The sequence below is a fragment of the Dipodomys spectabilis genome, unplaced genomic scaffold (assembly GCF_019054845.1).
Source record: "Dipodomys spectabilis isolate Male_0828 unplaced genomic scaffold, ASM1905484v1 ptg000159l, whole genome shotgun sequence".
NCBI classification, from domain to species: domain Eukaryota; kingdom Metazoa; phylum Chordata; class Mammalia; order Rodentia; family Heteromyidae; genus Dipodomys; species Dipodomys spectabilis.
Window position 1 is genome coordinate 661,976 of NW_024870836.1, and position 17,431 is coordinate 679,406.

General features: G+C 37.7%; 1 pseudogene; it reads right to left on the reverse strand.

The window, feature by feature from the left end:
* Nucleotides 1-275: 275 nt before the first annotated feature.
* On the reverse strand, nt 276-372 carry LOC122119016 (annotated as a pseudogene).
* Between the last annotated feature and the right edge of the window lie 17,059 nt (nt 373-17,431).

Genomic DNA, 17,431 nt, shown 5'->3' on the forward strand with positions numbered 1-17,431 from the left:
ATTAACATGTCCTTTCCGATTGCATTCCATATAGAAACAGTTTTATTCCTTTTTTTCTAGGTCTTAATATTATTTTTCTTTGGGATAAAATGACAATGTTGTCTAATTTGAAAATTTTTGTAAAGTTTATGTTATGTAAACGCCTATCTGAGGTGAAGATTTAATACACTGATGTCAAACTAAATTTAATTATATGAATTGTGTGTATTGTTATACTTGTAATTTTGTAATCAACTTTTTAATAACTGTTTTTCATTTCTTGCTTCTGAAGAATGAAAAATATGGAATACTTCTCAAATTTTCATATTATCCTTGTGCAAGTGCCATGTTAATATCTGTATTGTAATTTGAGTATACATGCTGCTGAAGCATGTAGTATCCTCTAAATTATGTAGTTAATGAAGCAATCTTTATACAGGCTTATACCTATGGGTGCCTACTTGTAACAAGGAAACCTTATTGTTCCTAACAATGCTATCGGTCTTATTTCCCTAAAATTCTGTGAATAGTGGAAAAAATTATATTGATCAGTTGATTACTCACATTTGCAAATTTTTTTGTGAATGACTATCTTAAGTTTTTTGATTTGGAATTTGATCATATTCTCAATTATTTATACATAAGTCCAAAAGTGATGGCTTTTTCAAGTATTTATTTATCCAACTGAATTAGCTTTGTGGACCTAATGGATTCAAAGTAAGCGTTGCTTGAGAGCTACTTCTAAATTTCTTCAGCTGACATTTTCCCAAATGAAGTGTTACTGGCACAAATGTCTACCTGAGCCTTTACGCTTTTTCCATGTGGGAACAGACCAACCAGAACATCTTACCCTGACAGCATAGATTGTCTTACTGGAACAAAACTAATCTTGGTTACAAGGGATCATGGAGAGATGAACAGTTCAAACAGAACTGTTCAGACTAGAAGGTATTTTATCAAAATATAATTGTTTATTATACCTTCCATTTCAAAAGTAGCTAAAGCCAAGAAGGTGAAAAAATTGTTGGTATGCATGATTACTTAATGTCCTGGCCTGTCTACCATCCAACCAGGCAGGAACTTACAGTACTGCCTTTTTATCACCAAATATTTTCAGAAGTCCATATATTTCTCCTCATTATTAGGCATTAAATTGATAATGTTTTAATCACAGTGTTTTCTATTGCCTCCATGCTGTAAATCTACAAATGGTAAAGTTTTAGGTCTAACTCTATCAAACACTGAGGTAGAGATAATGGAATAATACTTTAAAACAAAGTTGCCTTTGATACAGTATCTACAACAGAACAATGGAAAACATGTGTCTTTTAATTATATTATATATAGTTATATATTTTATATTTATATGTGCACAGTGAAACTTACTGGAATTAGTTGATAATTGGACAAATAAATTGATACTTATTTATTCCAATAAATAGATTTGGAATATAAATAATTAGGTTTAAAATATATATTAGACTAGAAAAAGTATCAATGCAATGTTTTTAGTATAAACTTGTGATACATTGTAACTCTTCTTGGTCTTCTGAATCACCATGGTAAAAAAAATGTTTTCCTCTAATCTATAATGGATTTTACTCGCTGCTCTGTTTACTGTTTTAACTCTCTTGTCCCAGGATGTTTTTCTCCATATTTCTACTGATTATGCCCAAATTTTGCTAAGATGTCTAAAAAATATTATTCTTCTGCAGTAACCATGGGTCCTAGGATCCCAGGTCCCAGTTACCTGCATCATCAGATAATAGGGGCAAGTCTTCCCACCAAGGCCCATGGAACATGTCAACACAAATAATTGAATACCCATCTCAATTTCTCATTTCCTACATTTCAGGGCCCCAATTACTTGAGATGCAGGAATTAGCAGTAAGCAATTGTGAAATGCAAGGCAATTTAAAATGAAGGATGAGATCACAAAATTTGAGAGAAAGTACTGTAATTCAAACATTCAACTTACAGATGACCAGCCCATATGAGTGAACAAGTTCATAAAGTGTCATAAGATTATTTTTAATACCCCACCCCTATGATTAATGAAAGATTTTATTCCAACATAAATTGGCCAAAAAATAGTTCCTGGAAGGATAGATCCATAATTGATCTACCAAAGCCCAGAAAACTTGACTTAGAGGTCAAATGTAATTCAGAAAAAACATTTGAAGCACTAAGAAGTGCTTCAAAACACTGGGACTTCAGTACAACATGGTTCTGTGGTATAAAAATGTCACTCTCAAACCAATGATAATCTACATTGAATCTCCTAAAAGTGTATTCCTTTTCAAATAATCTTTTCAAAATCACATTCGCCAAAATAACATTTTACAAGTTGATGATACTTAGTGACATTACAAGTTTTTCAAGTGTAGGGAACAAGTTACAATAGAGTTGAATTATTTACACAACACTAATGCAAAACACGTTCAACCTTTCATTAAAGTGTAGAAATAGTACCACCCACAATTTGTGTTTTTCAGTAAGGGCCTTCCAGAAATGTGGTAAATAGATCAGCCTCCTAAATTTCAAACCCAAACATTAGCTTATAAATTACATCATTTAATAAGTTACATTTTAAAAAGTCAAAAATAGTTGCCTTATCATATGTTATTTTATGTTTTCCCTCTGTCTAACATAGTAAGAAATATGACTTTAAGTCCTGAATATCGGTACTCTTCTGAGATATGACAAACATAATATCTGTCTTCTATTTCTATCATATTCCTCTCTAGGAATAAATTATATTTTCTTCTTTTTCCAAAACTTATAGGTAGTAGAAAATATTATTCCATGTAAAATAAAAGAATCTCACCATTGTACAAAGCCATTTATAAAAATTCGTAGTTAAGAATACATTCTAAGCCATTTTTAACTTTCTTTTTGACTAAAGATTAATCTTCCAAATGAATGAGAATAAAATCATGTTTAGGTGCTTCACGTCTCCAGTCTTGCTAATTGTTGCTGCAGATGAATCAATTATGGAAATATAGGCTGACATCAGTTCAAGAATATGCAGGATTGAAAGTCCATGGAATGTATATAAACCTTTCAAAATATTAATACACAGTTTAACAGAATGACAATCAGGAAGTTGAAACCAGAGAGGAATTATAGTAAAGACATAGAATGAATGAATAATGAACAAGTGGCAAGTACAGTTAGAATACTCAATGTGCACATATGATAAAGGAAGTGGTAAATTGGAAATAAATCTTGGAGAACGGGTTGGTGAGGAATGATGGAAAGAGTGACTCTAATCTAGGAGCATTAGACATTTAGATGGATATATTTAATTGTAACACAATTGCACAACCTTTTAAAATTCAGTTAAAAAACACAACAAGAAACAAAAGCACACAAAAATTACAACCTAACAACAATCTCTAGAGAGTATGAATATGACATCTCAAAATTTTAATCAGTTAAAGTAGGGCAGTATTGGGAAAAGCAAACAAAGCTGTTCAAAATGGGAAGTTTGGGAGAAGGGAGAAATTTGAACAGAATTAAATAGATTATCTAAGGTTATAAATCACCTACATCTGCTGCAAATAGTATCTTTCTTCTAAGAGTTTTCTGTCTAAACTGGATAATCCAATCCTGAGACTCACTTGGTAGCTTGTGAGGATAGAATAGAAGAAACAAGATCAAGAACCCATTACTCCACTGGAGAGAAAACAATCCTCTATATTTTCTCTAATCTCTCTTCACTACTCTTTCTTCATATTTTAAGTCAATTGATTTTGAATTATATTTTTCCTTCTTTCTTCTGGCAAAGTAATTGGTCGTCAAAGTAATTCATTAAATATTATTTGCCCTTTGCTTCTTTCATGCTGTTTAATTGGCCAAGTGAGTCCATTAAACTTCCCTCTTGCATTTGGTTGCCATGAAACAACATATATGTTAATGAGGAGAAATCTAATGTAAAACAATGTCTCCAGAAAACTGTCCAAGAAGCTGTGATCACAAATATTTGGCTATATTTTTTCTTTTACCTTGAAAGACTTCTTGTGTCTAAAGTCAAAATTAAGTACTCCATCACATGTTGGTTCAATCAGAATTGTCTAACCTCAAAGATATATTTTGCTAACAAGATGTTTAGAGGAAACCAAAAAATACTGCACTTTTATCTTCTTTCTTAAGATTCTCCTGAGATACCATATCAGGAACAGTGAAGTTATTCCATGCAAAATTATTTCTATAGATTATTTTTTTCTTGGTCTTGCATTTCTTCACCAAGATGTATGGAGGAGAATACAGTAAAATCACCCATACCTTGGAAGACAGTGTCTGTTACAAAAGGACAATGCTTCTATGTCCTACTTCTATGTCCTCCTCTTAGCTCTTGCCGGATTTCCAATTAATCACAGCTTCTTGGCTTCAGGTCTAGTGAACCTGAAGGACTATATGGGCTCCACCACTGCTACATCTTCATTATTTCTCTTTTAAAACTCTTTAAGTTGCCTCATTTGGATGTGGAATTTATTTTCATGTCTTCATTCAATCAGTTCTGCATTGTAGTGAGCTAAATGGGCTCTGTAAAATCACTTTAGGGAGTAAAAATACTAACACAATTTATATAAAAAAGTTTTGACCTCCCTTCACTGCTGAAGACAATACACTTAGCTAAGGCTTCTAAGAAAACTTTTTTTAATTAACATTTTCATTTGCTCAATTCTTTTCTGAACTTTTTAGCATATGTAATAACAGAAGTCTTCACTATCTGATATTAATAAGGATATTATTTTTTGTGAGTCACTTAGAAATGTGAAATCATTGGTTTGAAGTATACAATCAGATTTTTTTCTGTGTTTCACTGCTTTACGTCCAAAGACATTGTGGAAAGTGTTACAAACAGAAATGTGTAATCCCAACACCTTCTTCCATTGTGAAGGGCACTTTCTCCTTAAATATTTTGACTCAAATTATCTTTTTCAGAGAATAACTGCTTGGAAATTAAAGGTAAATTCACAAATTTTGAAGCCTCATTTTTTTAAGAACTTTGAATTTAAATTGCAATACAACCTTGTTTCAAACAGTGAGAATATAGCTCCTGAGTAAAGACAATTCCAAGGGAACCTACAGGACTTACAGCAAGGTTTCTGAGGTCAGATTGTTTAGTGTGAAAAAGAGCCATCTTCATCCACATTTCTCCCTCTCTACTAAGTTTCCTTGGATTTCTTTGCATGAAAGCCTATTCTTCCAGGCAATTTTAAATTTTCTTAATAGGCTAAGTTGTTAAAATTTTGAACAATTATAATTTACCTGTCATAATTTTAAAACTCTTGAAAATCCTTTATCAGAACCACGAATTCATCAATCTTAATTCCACCGTTACCATCAAAAAGTTAACATGCTGTTTCATGATATAGTATCCATGCAGCTATTATTTTCCAGTGGCTTTGTTATGCGTATATATGACCATATTAGCTGATGCTAAGCAAAATGAATTCAAATATATGGAACCAAATTTTTTTCATTTGTGGTTGTTGTTTTTGATGAACTATGTGATTTCTGATTTCTTTGGGTTTTTCCCCTATGGTTTATCCCTGCTGTATTTCATTTTGTATTGTGTATATATTTACCTTAATTAGCAAAGGGAAGAGGAAAAGCATAATGGTGAGACAAAAGACAAAAGGAAAACCAATGCAATAGCAATACTCACAAGACAATATGTTGGAAACGTACATTAAAAGTTGTGAGGGGTAAAGGGGTGAAGTAAAACTGTGAGAAAAATGAGGGAGTGTTAACAAGTTTGAAAAGTTATGATTTAATTCCTTACAATTACTGTAACACCACTGTACATCACTTTGATAATAAAATTGAAAAAAATAAGCTGCGTAAAATATACTTTCACTGTATTGGCACAGTAAATAATATTCTTTATGTAGTAATATTTTAAAAATCAATACTATTTGGCATCTAATTTGAATTAATTACCCCTTCTTAATCAGCGGGTCATCAACTTGAATGTTATCCAACTAGAAAATATTTTCACAATATAATTGCCAAATTTTTCAAAAAAGAATAAATTTAGTACTTTCTCATTCTAAAACAGAAAACAGTTTAATGCTATGGAAACCCATAACTTTTAAAAGTAAGTAAGTTGTTAAGAGGACAGAATATATGTGTTCTTCTAAATTCGTATGACTAATAACTACTCATTTTTAAATTCGCAACATTCCTGAGAGATTCAAAACAGTACCTGTTTGCATGTTATGTAATTCTGCAATAGATGCATTTTCTAATGGGGTGTTACAGATTGAGAAGTCAACAGAAAAATAGCCACATTCTGGTAGAGGATAAGACTATGAAGCATGTGTAATAATTAATTCAAGAGTAAACAATTGTTTATCAGAGTAAGCTATTATTTCTATGACCATCAATCCCAAGATTTAAGCCATAAAGTCATCCTAGCCCAACAGTTCCCAACTTGTAAGGGGCAACTTTAAATTCCTTAATTCACATCATGAATACCTTGTCTCTATTTTGAAAAATTACTACACCTCTGCTAATGTGAGGCCCTCCTTGTTCTGAAAAGAATACCACAATAAAATGAACTGCATCATTTTTCCTCCACTGGTATTCTTGAGATCAGAACACATGCAAATATTATTTATATTTATACTTTTTTAACTATCATAGGTATTCAGGATGCAAAGATAGGAAAATTATGGTTCAAAGCCCACCCAGGCAGGAAGGTTTCTTAGAATCTTATCTCCAAAAAACTTCTCCACAAAAGCCAGACTCAAGTGGCACTGAGGTTGAAGTGGTAGGGCACGAGCCTTGAGTATAAACAGGCTCAGAGACACTGCCCAGGCCAAGAGTTCACTCTGTAGGACGAACCAATAAAACAAAAACAAAACTGAAAACAAACCCCAAACCTAGCATTTTTCTTCATGTATACAGAGGCACATAAATAAGGAAATGGCTTCCTGTATTACATATAGGTAGAAGAAAGTAGATGTCACACAATTACTCTGTTAATACCATATTAAAGCAAACCCTTAAAATATTGGTTTTTCTAAATTTATAAATTCATGTCATCCATTTGTTGGCAACTCTGCTGGATTATTCACATTAACATGGTATACATGAACTGGGTGAATTATCTATTAACTATGTTCTAATTATAACTCTCTTGAAAGAATATCTAGGCAAATAGAATGCCAGAATCATTTGTGAATTTTTCACTTAATCCCTCTACTTAAAAAGAATTTTGTAGTATCCTATAGAATATGAAATTACAAACAAAACCAAAAAATATATTTTAAATGTAAATTCTAATTTAACAAGGTCTACAAAGTCCTACATTAGGCAAACGTTACTATTTCTCCAGACTTAAGTTTTGTAATCCTTCAACATTTATTTGGAATTCAACAGAATGAGGCTTTCTTAATTTTGCAAATTTTTGGATGGGAATCATGAGCTATTTTGCATCTAGGAATGTTCTGTAATGATGAGAGCATTTAAAACACAAGTGAGGATGTATATGAGTTGCATTCATTAGGAACCTTGACTTCTCAAAACATAATGACACAATTAGCCCAAGCTTCCAACTGTATATTCCTTTCTTGTTGTTTGGTTAGTTTTACTGAGCAAAATTATTCACGTGGTCCAGGGAAGGTATCCTTATGTAATTCCACTCTCTAATCTCCTGTCTGAGTGCTAGAATTCCAGGCTTGTATCACATTGCCCTGCCATAGTTTGTTTATTTAATCTAGAAACAGACTAGCAATTTGGAACTTCTCCTCTGATCTTATCCATTAGACTGACTGCTCAGACTCTTTATGTACTATTTTCAAAGATGTTTTAACATTTGACACAGGATATGAACATTTTCAGATGCATCTGCAGGGTTCCCTGATTCATTCCTCCATGGATCCTATCCCATTAATAATGATTGTTTGACTCTCTTACAATCTCTGGTCCGTACCAATGTAATATTCTCAACTTCTGGGGGAAAGTTCAGGTGAGGGCTTGCTAATAATAAAAATTATCACTTGATTCTAATCTTACTCAAGACCTATTTTCTATTGTTTTCTATGTTTTCTACGTATTCTGAGCGTTGTTTCATTTGTGTATTTTTGTGTGCACCTATAAGTGCCTCTGTGTGTATGTGTATGTTTGTACGTATGTATGCAAAAACCTAAAGCTGTTATTCAGCAATCTTGCTCGTGAGTGGTATTCCAGCTTTTGCCTGGTTAATTATAGGTAGTGTCGCAAAGCCTATACTGTCCAAGCTGGATGCAAATTGAACTTCCCAGACTCCTTTACATTCTTAGGTTTTATTTTTCCAGGAGTATCAACTTTTAAACTTCAAACACTTTTGTGAGTGTAAAGTCTAACCTGTAGCCCAGATTTTTAACTTGAGAATTCATGTAAAGATAGATGAACATTATACATTACATATCCTGAGTGTACACTGTTAGAAATGTGATCATAAACTCAGTTGTTTTGAGATCTGAGGACTGGGTTTAAAGCCAGCATGGGTAGGAAAGTCCTGGAGACTCATTTCTCCAATAATTACCAGAAAACTGGAAGTGGTACTGTGGCTCAAGTGGAAGAGCACTAGCCTTGAGCTGCATTTCGGAGGGACAGCAACCTGTCCCATATTTCAAGTGCCACGAACAAAAAAAAAGGAATATAAGAAAAGGAAAAAAAGAAATCTGATCATAGCCACCAGTTTCATTGCTAGTATAATTCCTGTTCTCCTAAGATGGACTCTTTTCTTCCAGTTAAATCTACTCTCCCATGTCTGACTTGCGTTGGAAACCGAATCATTCTTCCATTTTCATTTTTGCACATTTAGGTGAATAGCAAGCGTGATTTAGAAAAGGAGTGGCCTCATGCTTCATGTTCCACTTAGCAATAATGCTTTCTCTATATCACTTCCACAAATCTACATACTGGACTTGGCTTTATTGTTTCAATATTATTGTTATCTTATTTGTAGAGTCTTCTATATTGTAGTGAACACTTATACATAAACACAGAACTTCTTTTTCTCCTATAATTGCTATTGTTTCTCTTACTGTTAACTCATGTACACTTGGGAAATTAATGCACAGCATATAGACTCAAAAAAAATGATCTGAGAACATTCTTCCCATTTAAAATTCACCTTAATTTACAGAGCACATAAGAAGTTTGAACAAAATGTTCTCATGGATAAAGTATTTATAAGCAATTTAAATTTCATTTCTCTTCACTAAGTTGGCTCTGAAACACGTGTTACCTCATGTACAAAAGTGTCCTTGTGCTATTTCAATGAAACAAGAAAACATTCATATTTTTCCTGGAGCAGCACCATAGTTTGTTACTGGAAGAAAATGGAAGTAACTTTTAATGGATGTGGAAACTGATCCCAGGAGAGAAATTGAACATAGAGAAATGACAAAGTTGAAGTTATCTATTGCTTTCCTTTTTACTGTACAAGAAAAGAATCCAAGGCTTGAAGGAAACTATGTCTCTGACTTTTTTGAGTGTGTCCTTTACTCATGTAAAACTTGTCTTTAAACTTCCGGTTGAGAGTATTATAAAAGGAAACAATATACCATTTGAAGGCCAGCATAGAACAAAAGAAAGTAACTTTGTTTTAAAAGTGTTCTATTCCAAAGAAGCAAAGATATGGAGGTTTTAAAGTGTCTTATGGATGGATATTTCACTCCTGAGATGATTCTCTTGTTGCAGGAATCAGTTATCAATTCCTTTATTCTGGTCCTGTGTTTTCCATAACAATAAGGATTCCAGAAAAGCAGGATCCAGTGAGTATGATCAGCAAAAGCAGCCTCTTCTCAGATCACCATTATTTTAAGGAGAGTCCCAAAGAAACACCCAGGGTTTGTTTTGTTTGCTTGTTTGTTTAGTTTGTGCTTGTTCTGGGGCTTGAACTTAGAGACTGGCCCCTGTCCCTGTCTTTCTTTCCCACCTGGCCCAAAGCTATTACTCTACTGCTTGAGCCAAAACTCCACTTCTGGCTTTTTTGGTATTTAATTACAGATAAGAGTTTGACAGACTCTCTTGCCTGGGTTGGCTTTGAACTAAGACAGTAAGAAAGCTAAGTGACATCAACTGTATGGACTTCTCTTTTGAACCAAGAAATATGAGATGAAGTTTATTATATAGCTAATATCTGACCATTTTTAAAGAAGAGAAATGTTTAGCAAAGAAGCCATAACAAAAAACTCAGCCAAAGTAGGTGCACTACTAAATCATTTGGGAAGATTACTATTGACTTCACATTCCTTTGGGGGAAACTTAAAGCCATATTTGCACTTTTTTGTTGGTTGAGGGGATTGAACATTGATCCTGGGCATTGTCTCTCAGCTCTTCAGCTCAACTGAGCACTCTACCACTTTAGCTATAACACAATTTCCGGGTTTTGGGGGTTAATTGAAGATAAGTGTTTCATGGACTTTCCTGAACAGGCTGGCTTTGAACCAAAATCCTCTGGTCTCAACCTCCTGAGTAGCTAGGATTAGAGGCATGAGCCACTAGCACCCGGCTCATATTTGCATTGATGTACACTTAATATCACTATGTAGACAAAGAATGGAAATCTGAACCAAATGATGTGACATTGCAGCTTTTCAGAATAATTGAGGTAGCAATAAATATGTCCTCCTTTCCCATTTTGTTACATTAATGACTCATGAGCTATGGGACTCTTATATTAGCATCCCCTTTCATCTTTGTAGGTGTATTTAGTATCAGAAAATGTTCATAGAGAAATATAGAAAGACAGATTTTTAGAAAGCAAAGGAGATCAGGTATGAAAGAACAGCATAGAAGGAGATACAGTTATCACACATGCTCAAGGCAATGAGGAATAAACCTAGTTGATAACTAGTTTTTCAATAACCAAAAATAGTTCCCTAGAACGCTTTCTGCTATACCTTAGTTACTATTATTTTTTCTTTCCATCTGGAATTATTCCTTATCTTCCTTCACAACTGTTAATTAGCCTCTGCCTTTTTGGTGCGATGACTTGCCAAAAGAGTTTCCAAATCTCACTTAGACTACCCTTCTCATTGTGATTAGCAGTGACCACACTCAAAAGCCTGGAATCTTTGAATTTCCAGAAATAATCACCTAACATCTAAGCACATTCCTGGCATTAATTGATATGACCTAATGGACAAAATATTTTTTCAACACAGAATCCTAACACAGGTAAAGTACATTAATTAGGGACTATTGTCAGGTATCAGTATGGAAGGAGCAATTATACATTCCAAGTATGGGTTCTTTATTTTTCATTTACTAATTAAATGTTCATTGTTGTTGTTGTTGCTGTTGTTGTTTTGGCAGTCCTGGAGCTGACACTCAGCGCTTGGGAATTATTCCTCAGCTTTTCTTTTTTATCTCAAGGCTAACCCTCCACCATTTGAGGCACAGGACCACTTCCAGTGTTTCCTTTGCTATTTATGAGGAATTGAACCCAGGGTTTCATGCATGCGAGGCAATCACCATACCATGAAGCCACATTCCCAGAACCCTAAATGACTTTCTTAAGATGCATTACCTTTTCATTCCGTAACTATGTATCATAATTTTAACCAGAAAATTTTTTCTAGAAAAGAGCATTGACCACAGTACGGAGTCCAGGAAGGCTAGATGGACAATGGATAACTGTCACCTTGTAGACAAGGCACAGAGGGACTTACCTCATGGAGCTGGTACAATAGACTGAGACAGCTCCTGACCCACAGCCTACCTCCAGAATGAGAGGGCCACCTTGGTTCCAACCACATGGGGATGCTGGGTCACCTCCTCCAGCACGCATTGAATCAGTTCCTGAGAGTGAAAGAGAAAGAAAGAAGGTCAGAATTACACTTAAGCCAGGTGCTGGCGGCTCAGGCCTAAAAGCTGAAGTACAATTGAGGCTGAGATATGAAGATCGTGGTTTATAGCCAGCCCAGGAAGGAACAGCTGTGAGACATTTATCTCCAAAGAACCACCAGAAAATTGGAAGAGGTGCCTGACTCACGTGGTAGAGTGCTAGCTTTGAGCTGAGGAGCTCAGGGAGCTGCCCCGGGCCCAAAGTTCAAGCCCCGTGACTGAAAAGAAGTGGACTTCCCACCACAAGAAGTGGACTGAATAGCACTCATTGTCCTAGGAAGGATGGCAGAGAAGTCAGGCCGAGCTTCCTGTCAGCTGGAAGTTATTAGTAGGTCACCCGGCTTCTCTGTGCATCAGTTTCCCCAGCTTCATAACTGAACAAAGTGAAGGATCCCGTTACTCATGGGGATAGGGTAATAAAGAAAGAGAGCCATGTTTTGTTTCACAATCCCTTACCTGTTGCACCATTAATAACACACATCATCGGATATCTTTCCAGGTATCTTCCTAACATATGCTCACAGAATTGCCAAGAACAGTATCAGATGGTCCCTCCCTCTGTGCCTGTCCCTGTTCCAGAGATCCCTCTGTATTAATCCCTTGTTTCCTCACAACTGTCACATGAGGAGATTGAAGTCGAATGGTCGAGGTCCAACCCAGAGCTTCACCTCTGGTCAAGAATCGGCTGCCATGGACTGAGTTTGGGACAATCCATCTAAACCAATGATTGTGCATGGAGCTATATGTCTACCATCCCATCTACAGAAGACCGGGCCTAGTGGTTCATGCCTGTCACAGATAGGAGGACCATGATCCGGCCCAGCCTGAGCATATATTAATTCTCCATCTCAGAAATGCCCAAGACAGAAAAGCTTGACTCGCATGGTAGAAGACCTGACTGGCAAGCCTAAGGCCTTGATCTCAAACCCTAATATACCATAAAGAACCAGAGTCCCAGTGCCAGATGCTCATGCCTATAATCCTAGGTACTCAGGAGGCTGAGATCTGAAGATCATAGCTCAAGATAAAAAATAGGGCTGGCCTCGCCCATCAGACATCATGATGAGAAGACCCAGAGTCTGACCTATGCTGTTGCGCTCCATACTAGCATAGCTCATAGCCTCACTAAGTGTTGGCCTTGCTCTCTGTCCCCCTAGGAAGCTATCCCCTGCAGGCCGCACTCCCAGGTCCTCCCAAGCTCGCACTGCCACCAACCAGGCCCAAGGGAGTACACAGCTCCATTGCACACAGATCCCTTGTTCTTGTAATTTAAGTGTGCTGTGTCCCCTTCACGCCTCTCACTTTCCAGGCCCCCAGACCTCAGCTGTGAAGCCCATACATGCCCCAAAGATAGCAGGTAGAAGTTACCAAAACATTCAGCCTCCTTTTCACAACCCACTTCTACACACACACACATACACACACCCGCACACACACACACACACACACACACACACATACACACACACACACACATACACACATCCAGACCGGTGACAGAAGTCTCATCCATGCAGCACCTGCAATTTGCCAACTAATTACTCACCTGAGCACAGTCAGGCTGTACAAGGAAAAAGATGATCTCTCTCTCTCTCTGTCCCTCTCTCTGTCTCTCTGTGTCTGTCTTCAGGTGAAAGATTGACCGAGCACAGAAGACAAGGGCTCACACAGCAAGGGTGTCTATCTTCTGTATCCAACATCTCCCATCTCCAGAAAAAAAAGGAATAGACCCCAGAAGGCAGGGGTAGACATGCTGCTCCCCACCTCTGATTAAAGCCACTGGGTTCCCACCAGGGAGAGGAAGGGCGCTGATGTGAGGCTGTGTGGTTCCCACTGCTCCAGGCCAGAGGATCTGTGGCACCCACTCTTCACCCAACCCTGCATCTCCCCGTTTCCTGGGAAACTAGCCGCTGGGAATGGTGGTGGGATACTCGGGCCAACACCTACCCCCACACCTGGGGCACATTTGTGTCAGTGTGTGGGCCAGACTGTGGGGCACAGGGGAGGCATGGTTCCAGGTCGGAGGTGAGGGGGATATGGAGTAGCAGGGTGCGGGGCTCACATGTGTTGCTGGCAGAAGTTGTTGGCAACTGCTCAAGGTGGGGCAAGCAGCAATGGCAGAGGCATGACAGACACTCAGGCCCTGAGCAGAGAACAGGGCAGCCAGGACCAGGTCAGAGCCACAAGCTAGCTCTTGGCACACCATTACACCATTGCCTGAGGAATCCATGGGTCTGAACCCATAAGCACCAGGTTTGAAATGCTGCTCCATGGGGAAGGGGGGAGGGGCAGGTGCTCAGGCAGGCACATGGTGGGCCTGAGGAAGGCCTCTCCTCCTAGGTCTGGAGTCTCTTGCTCACCACTCAGCCATCTCTACCTTCCTCAACTGCTGGTAGTGTTGTCAACAAACAGGGGGAATCACAGTGCTACTGGGCAGCATGGAATGTGGGCATGGCCACCATTCTTGTATCCCATTGGTCAAAAAGAACAATGAAACAATGGGGGTGTGGCTGGAATCCTGTGATGCAGGCAGAATGGGCGGAGTCAATATGACAGCACCCCCTTTCCCCAGAACTCTGTCCAAGCCAGTTGGGGACAAGAGAGTGACCTGCTTTAGCAGGATGGCTGCACAGATTATTGTGTATGTCTGTTTGTTCCCAGACCTTGAACTTAGGATCTGGGCACAATCTGTGAGTTGCTTTTGATCAAGGCTAGCTCTCCACCTCTAGAGTCACACGGCTTTACTTCTGGCTTTCTTGGCACAAGTTGGACAGGAGTCTCAAGGACTTTCCTGCCTAGGGTGACTTTGACCATGATCTTCCTTTCACAGCCTTGTAAGTTTTAAGGAGGACTGCTGAGAGCCACTGATGCCTGGCTAATCATTGGTTTTGCTGATGTTCTTGGACAGACCTGTGAGTTACATATCCTCAGATTTAAGTGGTAGGAGCTGGAGCTCACAGTTTGAATCCTGGTCTGCCACCAACAAATGGCAGGAGATCCTATGAAACTCATTTCTATTCATATGATTACCAAAGGAATATGATGTTTGTCATGATTAAATGGGCACTACTTGAATGATTCAATGATAAAATTATACACAATTACATTATAGGACACTGGTTGATATTAATTAATACTTTATGAAGCATTTAAACGATCACATTCATTAAATGGAGGCCAAATGAAATACGTACGAATTGGGCATCACATATCATGGAGGTGCCATGTTTTTTCTGCCTGGACTGGGATTTGAACTCATGGTCTAGGTAACCCTGCTGTTTCACTATCTGGGAAGGGGAAGCTTGCCTCCTTGAATTCAAGAAATACAAGTCTGTTCCTTTGGCCTGAAATCGATGTCCACCACTAGAAAACATCCTTTTTGTGTACATTTTAAATATATGATTTATATTTATATACATATGTTGATTCCATATTGCATTCAGTGTAGTTATTAATTTTATTTTTTGTTTTATTCATGTATTGACTACTCATTTTATTGACTATTATGACACGTAGAACAGTGATTACATTGATTACATAGGATATAGGTTTGCATATGTATTGCACGTCCTTCCTGACACTAAGGACTTTCACAGAGAAGGAAAACATGTGTCACCATCAGCTTCTTACTACACGATTCATTTTTTGGGAGTAGTGGCATCTGAACTCACAGCCTACAAGGCCCAATTCATGAATGAGTGAGTGTCAGCCTGCCATCATGTGGCAAATTGAGCTGACAGGCAGTTACGAGTACCTGAGATTGAGCCCCAGCGGTTGACAAAATAAGAACAGATTGACATGCAGATGCTAGTACACTAATAAATATATATCTTTATAGAGTGCCAGAGATGTCTATACATTATTCAGTTATATAGACTACATTCCTACCAATTCATGGGTATTTATAATGCTACATGTAATTAATGTTATTGTTTTCATTCTTATCAAACAATTAAGTAAATCAATCAATATCCTGAAATTATTGCATTCTGTAAGTAATAGTATTCTTTTAATGCTTCATAAATATTAAGTAAAATCAGTCTCCTGAAATGACGCTGTCTAATTTTATAAGAGCATCATTCACCATCAACTCATTCAACTGTGACATTGATAATATTACCTTGTTATTCCCATGGATGGGAACGAATCTCTTAGTATCTCCTGCCATTGATTGGTGTCAGGACTGGGATTCGAAATCGGGGCCTACATTGCCATGTTGACCTGTGACTTCCTCAATAGTCTGACAACCTTCAGCAATGCAAGGTGAAGTACCCTTTGCAACAGTGTCATTCAGACCCAGGAGGGTCACCGTGCAAAGGAAGAAAACATAAAAAAGCCATCTCGCTGCATTTTTTCTGTACATTTTTGTCACACAAGGCCTGGGGGTCTAGGATTCCAGGATCTACTGTGGGTCCAATGGCTGTACCCCAGCATAGAGTGATCAAAGCTGAGGCAGTTACCACAACCTGAGTTCAAGCCCCCTGCTGAGCAAAAAATAATTAAAAGAGGTTAGCTCCCTGGCTTGCAATTCACCCCGTTTATTCTGCAAGGCTTTGGATTTGAACTCAGAATCTGGGTAAATCTGCAGCACTGCGGAAGAAGAGGGAAGCTCACTGTATTTGAAGATAAGAAAGTCAGGCCTGTACTGTAAGCCAAAATTCAAGCCCTAGCCTTGGAAAACATACTATTTATATACTTTGTAAATACATGATTTGTACTTACCTATGGATGTTCAGTCCATACACGTTTGGTGTGGCTGTTCCTTGTATTTTTGTTTTATTTATTTATTTACCATTGATTTTACTATGATGACACTCATTCCCTTTATTACATTGATGACATCCTATCGCATGGAATCTAAATTTGTAGACGTGTTCTCCATCATGCCTGACACCTAGGACTCTCAGAGAAAAGGAAAAATGTTTCACACTTGGCTTCTAACTAAGCTGACATGGATAACGACCTATTCCAATGGCTATAGAGTTGTCTATATAGAATTCTCCATCCTCGCTGAGACCCAGGACTTTCACAGGACAGGAAAACAGGTGGATCGATTGGCTTCTCAAATCAAGGTGAATCTTTTGTCAGTGCTGGGATTTGAACTCAAGGTCTAGCAGGCCCAATTGGTGAATGGGTCATAGTGAACACACCAGCCTGTGAGGCACTAAGGAGGTAGGCCGTTCCCAGGACCTGAGATGAAGCCCTGGTGGGTGCCAATATAGTCATAAATTCATCATTTAAACCGAAGATCTATATTTCCATACATGGATAGGCAGCATCTTGCATTCGGTGTAGTCATTCTCTTTATTTTGTGTCATATTCATTGATGTAATGTGTATTTTCTTGAGTATAGGATAATAGATATAACTGTGGTGACCTGGATGACAACCTATTCCCTTGAGTATAGAGTTGCCTATGCATTCTCCATCCTAGCTGAGACCCAGGACTTGCACGACACAGGAAAACTGGTGCAATGACTTGCTCCTCACATCAGGGTGAATTGTGGCAGTGCTGGGATTTGAACTTTGGGTCTAGGAGGCCCAACTGCCCAATGGGTCCACGTGATCACACCAGACTGTGAGCCACTAAGGAGCTG